At 55.9% G+C, this 10,648-nt stretch overlaps 1 long non-coding RNA gene across 1 annotated transcript in view; it reads right to left on the reverse strand.

Moving 5' to 3' along the window:
- Window positions 1-2,264: 2,264 nt before the first annotated feature.
- Window positions 2,265-10,648, reverse strand: part of LOC144950187 (uncharacterized) — a 55,229-nt gene continuing 46,845 nt past the window's right edge. Inside the window, exon 3 of the long non-coding RNA XR_013640353.1 lies at window positions 2,265-2,280. This is a non-coding gene — a long non-coding RNA (uncharacterized LOC144950187). The remainder of the gene's footprint in view (window positions 2,281-10,648) is intronic.

The raw sequence follows: 10,648 nt of genomic DNA on the forward strand, positions 1-10,648 counted from the left end.
ACAGCGACGATGCTCCACTCCGCTACGTCTTACTCCGCAATCATCTGGCTCATCAACCACTTCAGCCACACGCGGCAGAAGAAGGCGGCATAATCTTCGTCTGCCCACAGTCGGCTGGACTCTCCGAGGGTTCAAGTCGCAAGACACGAAGCGATACGGAGCCCAACTCCTCGCGCGGTAATTATAGTCATAAGCAAGTGACAAATCATGTTTGCCAATTATCAACTGGGCAAATTGCGCTCGGAAGGAATAGAAAAGAACTGTTATAATTCGTGCAAATAAATCACAAACCGTTTAATCGCTCACAAATTACACCGATATCCGAGCTGTGTGCACAAACACGTTCGCGTAACATGAAACCAAGTGAAGCGGTCATGCGGGTGTGGCTGTGTGTGGGTGTGTGTGGGTGTGTGTGTGTGTGGGTGTGTGGGTGTGTGTGTGGGTGTGTGTGTGGGTGTGTGTGTGGGTGTGTGTGTGTGGGTGTGTGGGTGTGTGTGTGGGTGTGTGGGTGTGGGTGTGTGGGTGGGTGTGTGGGTGTGTGGGTGGGTGTGTGGTTGTGTGTGTGTGGGGAAGGATGGGGGGGGGGGTGAGGTTCAATTCCCGGCCACGGCCAACGTCGGTGACCGGCGGTATCAAACCTTGTCTGGAGCCTCCCCCTAGGTTGACTCGGCATGAAATCACAAGCCGGTGCAATATGTAAACATCACAATTGGGGATGCAAAGGGGACAGGGCATGGTAATGACCACACTACCGCAATAGGCGCTCGCTAACAGCACTCGCCCCAACGTCTACGTAAGCTGCGCCGGGTTAGAGCGGCAGATATTTCACTTGTCCCAGATCTCTCTTGCACATGATATGCGTGTCTCACAGCGTCTTTGCCTGGCTAAGCGGAGACCTCCACCTGTCTGCTGCCCGCGTCTCCCCGGCAATAGGCCTCGGTGGTCAGGACACCACCACCACCACGTGTCCATGATCCCTGCCCATGCCCACCACCCCAGCCACGCGAGGCTGCCCTCCCTGCCCCAGCGGCGGTGAACAGGGCGCGGGCTCAAAACCCTCCAGCACCGCCTCCCTCTCCACCGCTATCGTTTTTTCATTATAAACAGCATCATCGTCCGCCATGATCTCTGCACTCCTGGATGAAGGCCTCCGTCCCCAAGTCACCACCTCTCACTATATAATGATCCACCTAGCACCTGCAAAGCGAGCCGATGTATTGGCTCCATCTCCTTAGATGACGTCCTCGTGGGTTAGTGTAACAGTCTGCATCAGCAGTCGGCCATGCTCTCCCACCTGATGACGGACACGCTTGTGTTGCGCCCGAAAGGTCGTGATTTAATTGAGTTGTTTTCATTTATTTTATTTTTTACCTACGTGACTTTACCGAAAAATCAAAGAGTATGAATCCTTGCAGTCACGAAAGCTTCAAATCTAGAATTCGTGTAACCCCTTTGTGTTTTCGTGTCCACTTTGCAGCTGCCTGGTGATAAGTGACCGTTAAAGGCCCTTTGAGAGGTGCCGTCTAGTTTATTCGAACTGTTAACGATGTTTAGGTGATTTCGATGTAACCAGGTCAGAGCTCGAGAGAGACATGCACGATTAAGTTTCGTTCGCACGTCTGTGCCAAAGGCCCCGTACACGTGGGCGATTCCTTGCTTCGAACCAGACCCCTGTGGGAACCCTGCACACTTGAGAACGTTGTGGCCCAAACCAACACCGCGCCCCGGAGTGTGATTGGAGTTCACCCGGAGTGCAGGGCCCCCGCTCCGCAGTGCCACTGCGGTGCCCCCGAGGGTCTGGCGAGGTGCTGACGGGGACACGCGCACCAGAGACGGGTGCCTCGGGGACGTGCGGGAGCTTTGAGAACGCAATGTTGATTCTCGAGAATGATTGCAATCATTGTGGTGGGGTGTCTATACATGGATCACCCTGTTGTAGGTTTACAGAGGACGCGGACATTCAGACGCATGCGATATAAATGGCGCCTGCGACAATTTCGGGTTGTGCCGCTGCATGTTGCTCGATCACGAACTGGGACGATGTCCGACCTTTCGCTCCAAGTGTTGGGACCTTCTTCAAAAACTAAACTGAATTGAAGAAGCTCGCGGAACTTGAAGCGAAACGTCGGACATCGTCCCGGTTTGTGTTCCCCCGTGTGGCCCCTGTGCACCAGCACGACGCGCCGCTCCTCGCGAGCGCAGCGCCGCACACCTGCATGGCGGTGTCGCCGCACCTGCTGTGGCCACACACGTGGGTGTGATCCCTTTCATCTGGTAAACCTGCGCACACACACGCACGTACACACGCACACAACAACACACGCACACGCACGCACACGGACACGCACACACACGCACAGGGGCGGCCGTGAGAATCGAGCTCTGTCTGGGCACCGCCCCAGCTTGAAGTGCGGGACAGATCTGTATCAGAGTCGGGGATTTATATCAGAGTTGTTGTAGTTGTTGTTGTCAGGGACCGATAACCTCCCACAGCCAACAGCAGCACCACCACCACTGACGCCACCACCATCACCAGCAGCAGCACCACCATTGCCACCACCACCACCAACACCACCATTAGCACTGCTACTGCCACCACCACTAGGACTGCCACCACCAACACCACCACCATTAGCACTGCCACCACCAACACCACCACCATTAGCACTGCCACCACCAACACCACCGCCAGCACTGCCACCACCAACACCACCGCCAGCACCACCACAAGCAGCAGCCCAGCCACAGCAAGTCAACGTTGTTCTCACACTATAGAAAGTGGATGGTCTCTGTCTGGTTCATGTTAAATTTAGTTTGACACTTAATTCGACTGAATTCCAGGTCTGAGTTTTGTACTTAACAAAAAAACGAATTTCTTGTGTGTATACTGCATCTAAATTACATTGACTCCAGTTACTTCTAATTTAATTCTATTTCGCCGAGTCTCTGCTGTATCACCGTGGCAATTCCCCTAACCCTAACCCCAACACGTCACTCTCCGGGTGGCTCGGCCGTGCAGTCCGAAGGCCGCAAGTTCAAATCCTGGTTGAGGGGGGTTGACTCTGCCCATCATCCTCTCGGGCTCGATAAAATAACTACCACTTTGTGGGGAAGATCAAAACCTGTTGTCCTCTGGGTATACCCGCTCCCTCACCGCCATAGGAATGTGGAATTTGCACCACTTCTGGCTCTGCATGGCTGTAACGGGAGATTGAGCATCAATGCCTCAATGCTCATTTGAGCGGGAATACCACTTGGACTCGTTTACTCCTCTCGGGGTGGAGCGAGCGACACGGAGCCTGGGAGAGACAGAAACTGGTCACCCCGCTTCTCAGATTCCCCATCGCGGGGTCCGCCCCGAGGCCCCGATGCGGGAGGCCGTGGGGGTGGTGCCGAGGCGTGTGCCCGACTCTCGCCCAGGGGCGGGCGGGGGGGCGCCGCTGTTGCCCCCCGGGGCGTCTCTCCCTGCGGGGCGCGGAATCCGCGTGAGCTCGGAGGCCGCGCGAGTTTTTGTGTAAACAAGACACGAGGGTGGGGGGGGGGTGAAGGTGCAGCCCCTGCAGTTGCTCGCCGAGGCCCGCTGCTGGCGAAAGGGCCGTGCACGGGAAGGAGGCCTGCGAGCAGCTCGACAGAGTGTTGGGGCCGCCTCGTTCAGGCTGGACTCATCAGATCGTTTATTGTTACTACCGCTACGACCACATTTTACGTATTGCATTTTATATTGCATCTAGACTCAATGCCCAGCGCTTTGAGACATTTCTATATGAAAGGCGCTTGGTAACACGCAAGACAATTCCAGTGTAGTTTTGTCGTGACTTCGGCTTAGCCCGGCAGGCCGTGAAGGGCGCGGCGCGGGCCCGGGGGCCTCTCGGGGGGCCGGCACCGACCGCGGCCCGCGGCACCGACCGCAGTGCCGAGGTCTGGAAAGCCCCGTCAGGTTGATGGGACTCAAATCTGTCTTGATGAGCTCGTGATTGCCGTACCCGAGTGATTACATTGTGATTCTGCCCAGCGCAAATCCCACAGCGTAGGCCATCCGACACCTTCAAACTAAATCGGAAGCGTTACATCTGACAGAGTCACGTCGAAGCCCCCTCCCCCCCCCCCTCAATGGCGGGGCCCCGGGCGGTCTTCTCGATTCGCCGTACCCGAGAGCCGGCTCTGCCCACAATGCTTCACAGCAAGGCGTGCTGCCACTTGAATGCAGCGGCAGGAAGGGGTCAGCCCACGACCCCCCCCAGGAGCCCTTACCTGGACGGCGCCCTCCACCCCCACAGCTCACTCCGCGGGGGACGGGGGTGAGGAATGACCCCTGCAGAGGCTGCCTGGGACGTGAACACAAACACAGGTGGAGCCATTGCTAAAAGGGGATATTGGCGAAATGTTCAAGGTGCTGCTCCTTTGTCAGGATATGAGTTTAGTAGCGGTTATAAATCACCGTATTATGTTGTGAATCCAGCTGCTAGCTTCAGAGGGATTGTGAATCCCATTCGTGCCCTTGGAGGTCACTCACGGTGGACACAAGTTCACACTGAGACCCGTAGACTCGCACAGAGACCCGTAGACTCGCACAGAGACCCGTGGACTCGCACAGAGACTCGTAAACTCGTACATAGTCACATAGACTCACAGATTACAACAGACTCAACACAGAGACCCGTAGACTCGCACAGATGCACATGGACTTACACGCAGAGACCCGTAGTCTCAAACACAGAGACCCGTAGACTCGCAGTGGACGTGATCTCGTGGTGTATCCATCATAGCGGTGCGCTGCAGTCACATTTGAGAGAGCTTTGTGTGTTTTGTGTTTGTTGAGAAGGGGTGGAGTGGGGACCAAACCCCAAACCCTGAGAACCGCACCCGCCCGGGAAATGTATATTTTCTGTAACTCAGCCCTTGACACCCCTGGGTGGAATTAAATCCCACGGAGATTTTTGTTGAATATTACATTGAATACCGATTCCGGGCACGCATCCTGGTGTGCGTATTTCCAGAGCGTCGTACAATCCGGGGAATACAGTGGGGGCGCTTTGCCCGATCGTTGAGAGTGGCCACGTTCAAATAAAGGCTCAGGGTTTCTTCTTGTAATTTAGCCTTCTGATTGTATTCAGGCATCTTTTGCAATTATTTTACCGCTTTATTCATTATTCCATTCTACTTCTGCACGTTTATTATTCTATCGGTCTTTTATCGCAACGCTAGTCTGTGTAAATGTGTGTTTTACCTTAACCTGTGTGGTGTGAAAGGCGCTGTATGAATGCAGATTTGTATAATTATTGGGGAGGTCTTCATTGAGCGAGCAGTGGCTTGACCACGGCCGATGACGGCGGGGACGTTCGAGTGATCGCACGATGCTGTGCGGCGCGCCGGGCACACGTCAACACGCGCGGGCTGGATGCGCCAGATCGCACGGGAATATATCCGGGCTCCACGGCTGCCATGGGTGGCGGCCGGCCGAAACCGGTGTCGCAATACTCGGCGAGTGTCGTGTTTCCAGGTGTCAGGTGACAGTGAATGTGTGCGCGCGCGTGCGTGCGTGTGCTTGTGCAGCCTGCTATCTTTAGTCCTTGGCGGGAGCCAGCACTGACCGCGCGACGCCGCGGATTTAACCGCTGCTTGGGCGATCGCACACACACGTGGAAACACACACGTGGAAACACGTGGAAGCACGTGTGTGTGTGCTGCTCTTACTGTCCTACCATGAGGCGCTATCGTGGCGCTGTGTGTTGTTCAGCACGATGTCCGACGTTTCGCTCCACGTGCTAGCGGCTTCTTCGGAGGGGTTGCCACCCATCCTGGGGTTTCCCTAGATCGCCTCCTGGTTGATGAGGCAGCTGTTGTCCTGGGAGCTAAAAAAAAAAATCACGGTTTTGCCAGTTGGGTAATAATAGCAAAAACAATCAACCACTTAAGACGATGCATTCACATGGAGCTCTCCCCTCTTCCAGTGCTGTGAGATATTATTCTTCCCCCGTGATACATCCCGGTGTTTTGCACCCTGGAGGAGACATCCTATTTCTTCGGGAACTGCTGCTGAAGAAGCTCCCAGCACGTGGATCGAAAGTTGGGAGTGAAACGTCGGACATCAGAACAATGGGCGGTATAAACCGCAAACGCCACAGCGGAGGGGTTGTTAATTTTTTTTTGCCTGGGGCCAGAATTGCAGACGACGAAGATGGGTGAATTGACAGTCCATTGCCACGCTCAGAAATAATGGTGGGGCGAGTGTTTTAAAAGCATATTAGCGTGTTGGCCACAAGTGCGGGGACAATGATGTTCTCTCAGCGGTGACGGACGCCATTGAATCTCTCGCCCTCTCGAGACGCCGCAAATCAATACGGCAAATCCACACGAGGGCGCGACATTTGTCCCGACAATTCCTCGCTCATTGAACGAATCAAAAACACACGGCTCGCGAACGAGTGGATCGAATGAACGAGTGCGGAATCTCGACGGTGCTCCACTCGCGATCGCCGGAGGCCCCTCGGGAAGAGCCCCCGTCGCTGCTGTGCGTGATCAGAGTCGGCGCGCGCACGGCCGCCTCCATCGACCCGCTGCTGGATGAGGGCCTGCCCTCTGCCATGTGGGCCATGGGGGTGGTTTGCCCATACTTCGCCACGCTGGTCAGTGCCGGTTGGTGAACACGTTCAGCTCAGACGCCAGAGCATAGAGGTACTGCACAACGTAGTTTGAGGTGCCGTTCTGTGCGGTGTTGCTTTTGGGTTGTGCCGCTGCGTGCCCTGCGGCGTTCTGTGCGATGATTCGCTCCACGAGCTGGAAGCTCCTTGGGGAGTTCGTGGCCAAAGGCCCCGCGGGACGACCGCAAAACTCTTCGCAGAGAGCCACGGTCGCTGTCGAGTTTCTCGCACAGCTCCCCCAGAGCAGGGACCAGATCCCTCTCATGGTTGGACAAGGGAGAAATAATACTAATACTCATCATCATCATAATGCAATTAGTAATGCGCGCAATCTGTCATGGACAAGAGTGAGCGCGTCTCCGGGGCGAGGAGCCAAGCTGCGTGTCACCTGGAAGCCAGGCAGTAGACGTGGGGGACTTTAAGTGTCTCAAAGTCGGTGTAGACGGAACGCTGCTGCTGTGAATGTGCAGCAGCGGCGTGACTATGATGATGATGACGATGATGGCAGCATTCCAGATGGCGGGGGCTGCCACAGACAAACGATGCCCGGCAGTGGCCCCGGTGGTCTCCTGCTCCTCGGTAGCGGAGGTTGCGAGTGGCGCTGCTGCTGCGGGTGCAGTGCAGAGTTCTCCCGTGAGCGGTAGTGCAGGGGGACAGAAGCGAGGAGAGATATGGACAAAAACATACTCAATAAGGAGCATTTTTATTCACACATAAAGTCAACTGATGTCGCGTAGCCGTAAAATTAGTGGGGTGTGAGTGCGTGGGTGTGCGCGTGTCCGCGAGCAGATGTTTTTATTGTACAGTCAGATCCCCAAACGAAACAGAGGCTCCATTATCGGATGGGTTTTCCAGCTTGTTGTTGTTGTAATCAGATCGGAGCCGGTGATGGGAATCGGTTGAGGTCAGGGATTAGATGCTCTCTGATGTTTGTTTTCGGGTTGAAATGTGTGTTGTTCAGCGCAATGTCTGACGTTTCGCTCCCTGCCTCTGGCACCGCGGTACAACTGAAAAACACACCGGAGAGCCAGACAGCACGGCCGCGGCACGTGCACAGGAGGAGTCTCGTCAGAGTTTGGATCGGTGTCTGATCGAATTACAAGTGTCTGGGAGAGGTTTTCGTGAACTCTTCAACATTAACATAATTCGTTTGAGCAATGCCTTGTTCTGCGGGTGACTAACGCGTGTTTAGATGTGCGGCCCTTTTGTCCATCCACTGCTGGATGAAGGCCTCCCCACACCCTGCAGGTCATGGCAGTTGTTTGACCATACTTCACCACGCTGGTCAGTGTGGATGTGCGTAGACGGGCAGCGGAGACACGGAAGCGCAGAAGTGCAGCGTAGGCAGAATCACGTCCACCTGCGGAGATGGAGTGGCCGTGTTACACTCGTGTACAGGTGCCAGATGGATTGTTACAGGTCATTGTGTGCTGGCTCCATGGTACAAATTTGCCAAATTTAAAAAATTACCCTGCAAAATTGCTAAATTGTGATCACATGCAGCAGCACTCCCCCGATGAAACCACTGCAGGCGATGTCTGTGAAACACAGCAGGGCCTTCAATTGTGATCGCTTTGCGCTATAAGAAAGAGAACACGCATTACCAAATGTACTACGCAATTTAGATAACAATTATTACTAATTATCTGCGAATTTTCCGTGACGCCCGCGTGGGTGATGTCGGGGCCGGGCGGAGCGGGCTGCTCCTCGCGCCGCCGGTCCGGGGGTCTCTCCGTTGGCCTCTGCCCGTTTGAGGAACCCGAGCGGTTTCGGTCGTGCGTCGTCGCCCGGCTCCCCTTGTGCGTCCACTGCGGGGAGGGGGGCTGCCTGCGATCGCTATCGAGATCGCGATGTCCAAGCTGTTGATGCCGCTAGCGCCACCACCGCCACACGCGGCCGCCGCCGGACCCCGCTGCCGCTGTTGCTGCCGCTGCCGCTGCTGCCGCTGCCGCCGCTGCCGCCGCCGCCGCCGCCGCTGCTGCTGCTGCCGCTGCTGCTGCCGCTGCTGCTGCCGCTGCCGCTGCTGCTGCTGCCGCTGCCGCTGCTGCCGCTGCCGCTGCTGCTGCTGTTCAGGAGAGACGCGCTTGCCTCCTGCAGTGGCGGTCATTTTGATGACTGCAGTGAAATGATTCGCGGGGTTGAGTCGGCTCCTAAAACTCCCATTACACCAAAACAATGTTGGTTTTGTTTTGCCTTCAATAATTTGTGCGTGACGGGGTTACATTCTCAGTTCGTGTTTGGGATTTTCAGGAATTTTTTTTTTCAAAACTAACATTTCCACACTATTTTAGAAGGCGTCGCGTCATCACGAGACACAGAATCCATTGGGACATCTCGCAGAGCAGCGCGGCCCCGTCCGTGTTAGAACACGGGCGGCGGCGGCGGTGACGGTGATGGCTACGCACGGGGCTGGCTGTGATCCAGCGCTGTGGAGGCAGCGGCGGGGTTGGTGGCTCAGCGCACAGACGTGATGTGGAACTCCCTTCCCTTCGGCATCGAGTCGGAGCCGTACTCTGGCTTGTCAGAAGAAGGCAGTTCGGCAAACATGTGGACTCCATGGTTCTGCCTGCGTGGGATCCCCTTGCATGTGTGGGTTTTCTCCGGGTGCTCTGGCTTCCTCCCATATGATAACGCCTTAACATGTGGAGGACCGCAGAGCTTGGGATGGGAAATGTGGCCCTGCTTCCCCGCATGGCTGCTGCTGCTGCTGCCTCCCCCCTCGCCTGTGGCTCCTCCTCGCGCCTCCGAGTCGTCGTCACCCTTCGCGAGCCAGCGGATACAGTCCGGTGGCGGCATGGCACGAGATTATAACGCCCCACGGAAGTCGATTTGACAGAACTACTTCTGTCATCCCTGTCAAGTGAGCTCTGTTCTGCACAGCAGAAGGAAGCATCTTCAGCCCATCTTTGTCAATAGAAAGATAAACGATTGTGAGATAAGTTTTGCAACTTATTTAGGTGAATTGTGTATTAAAAACTAGTAGCTGAGTCGATCGCACAATGTCAAAAACACCCAGCACGGCCATCATGCCCACTGCTTTGTTGTAGCAGGACAAGAACGAATCGGCTCAGACTGTGAACATCGCCCCTAACAAGCGATTGAGTAATGTGGAGACAGCTAAATGGAAGGCCATAATCGCCAGCATCTTTGAGAAAGGACGCGGGCTCACAGAGAAGTAGATTATCCATCTTCTCATGAATATTCATTCATCAAGACTGCGATGGCTCGAAGTTGGTAACGCGAGATTCACTATCTCGGTTACACAAGCAAAGCCTCTTGACTCACAAACAGCACATTCACGTGCACGACACACGCAAGTTACCCAGGAAACACGTGCGTGCGTGTGCGTGTGTATTTATAAAAAAAAACATATTTTGACGTGACGCATCCGATAGGACGGTCGCCGTGGATATGTCTCGATGAAATCGGCTCGTGTGCCGCTTGTGGGGCAGATCGTCCCCGAGCTGCCGAGATAGGCGCCTGCCCACTGTGCGTCAAAGTGACCTGAGATGCAGCCACAACGCGGTGCCGTGCGAACGTCCACGCGACGTTCGTCTGCAGCGTCGCGCGGCTCGCGGGTGCCGCGGGCGCAGCGTCGTGACACGCGGCGAGGGGAGGGGGCCTTGGTCCAGCAGTGGATAGACCACGGCCGGCGATGACGCTGACGACGAATAAACTCGCAGCGGGCAGCGAGGCGGTGCAGCCGTGTTTACCCTCGTTGGGGCAGCGAGGGATGAGGGCGTGGGGGCGGTGGGGGGTTGTTGAATCTGTCATCACGTCCCACCCAGCGGAGTGCGTCTGGGAGGTTGAACTGCGGCTCAGCCGCTCGCTGCCCCCCCCTCCCTCCACCGGCGGGGCCCCCTCCACGAGTCCTCGCAGCCGCCACCCACGGGCCAGCCAAGCCGGCGAGCCAGAGCCACCTTGCTCACACAAACACACTCACACACTCACACACACTCACACACACTCACACACACACTCACTCACACACTCACTCACTCACACAC

This window comes from Lampetra fluviatilis, chromosome 56, assembly GCF_964198595.1.
Source record: "Lampetra fluviatilis chromosome 56, kcLamFluv1.1, whole genome shotgun sequence".
Classification (NCBI taxonomy): Eukaryota; Metazoa; Chordata; class Hyperoartia; order Petromyzontiformes; family Petromyzontidae; genus Lampetra; species Lampetra fluviatilis.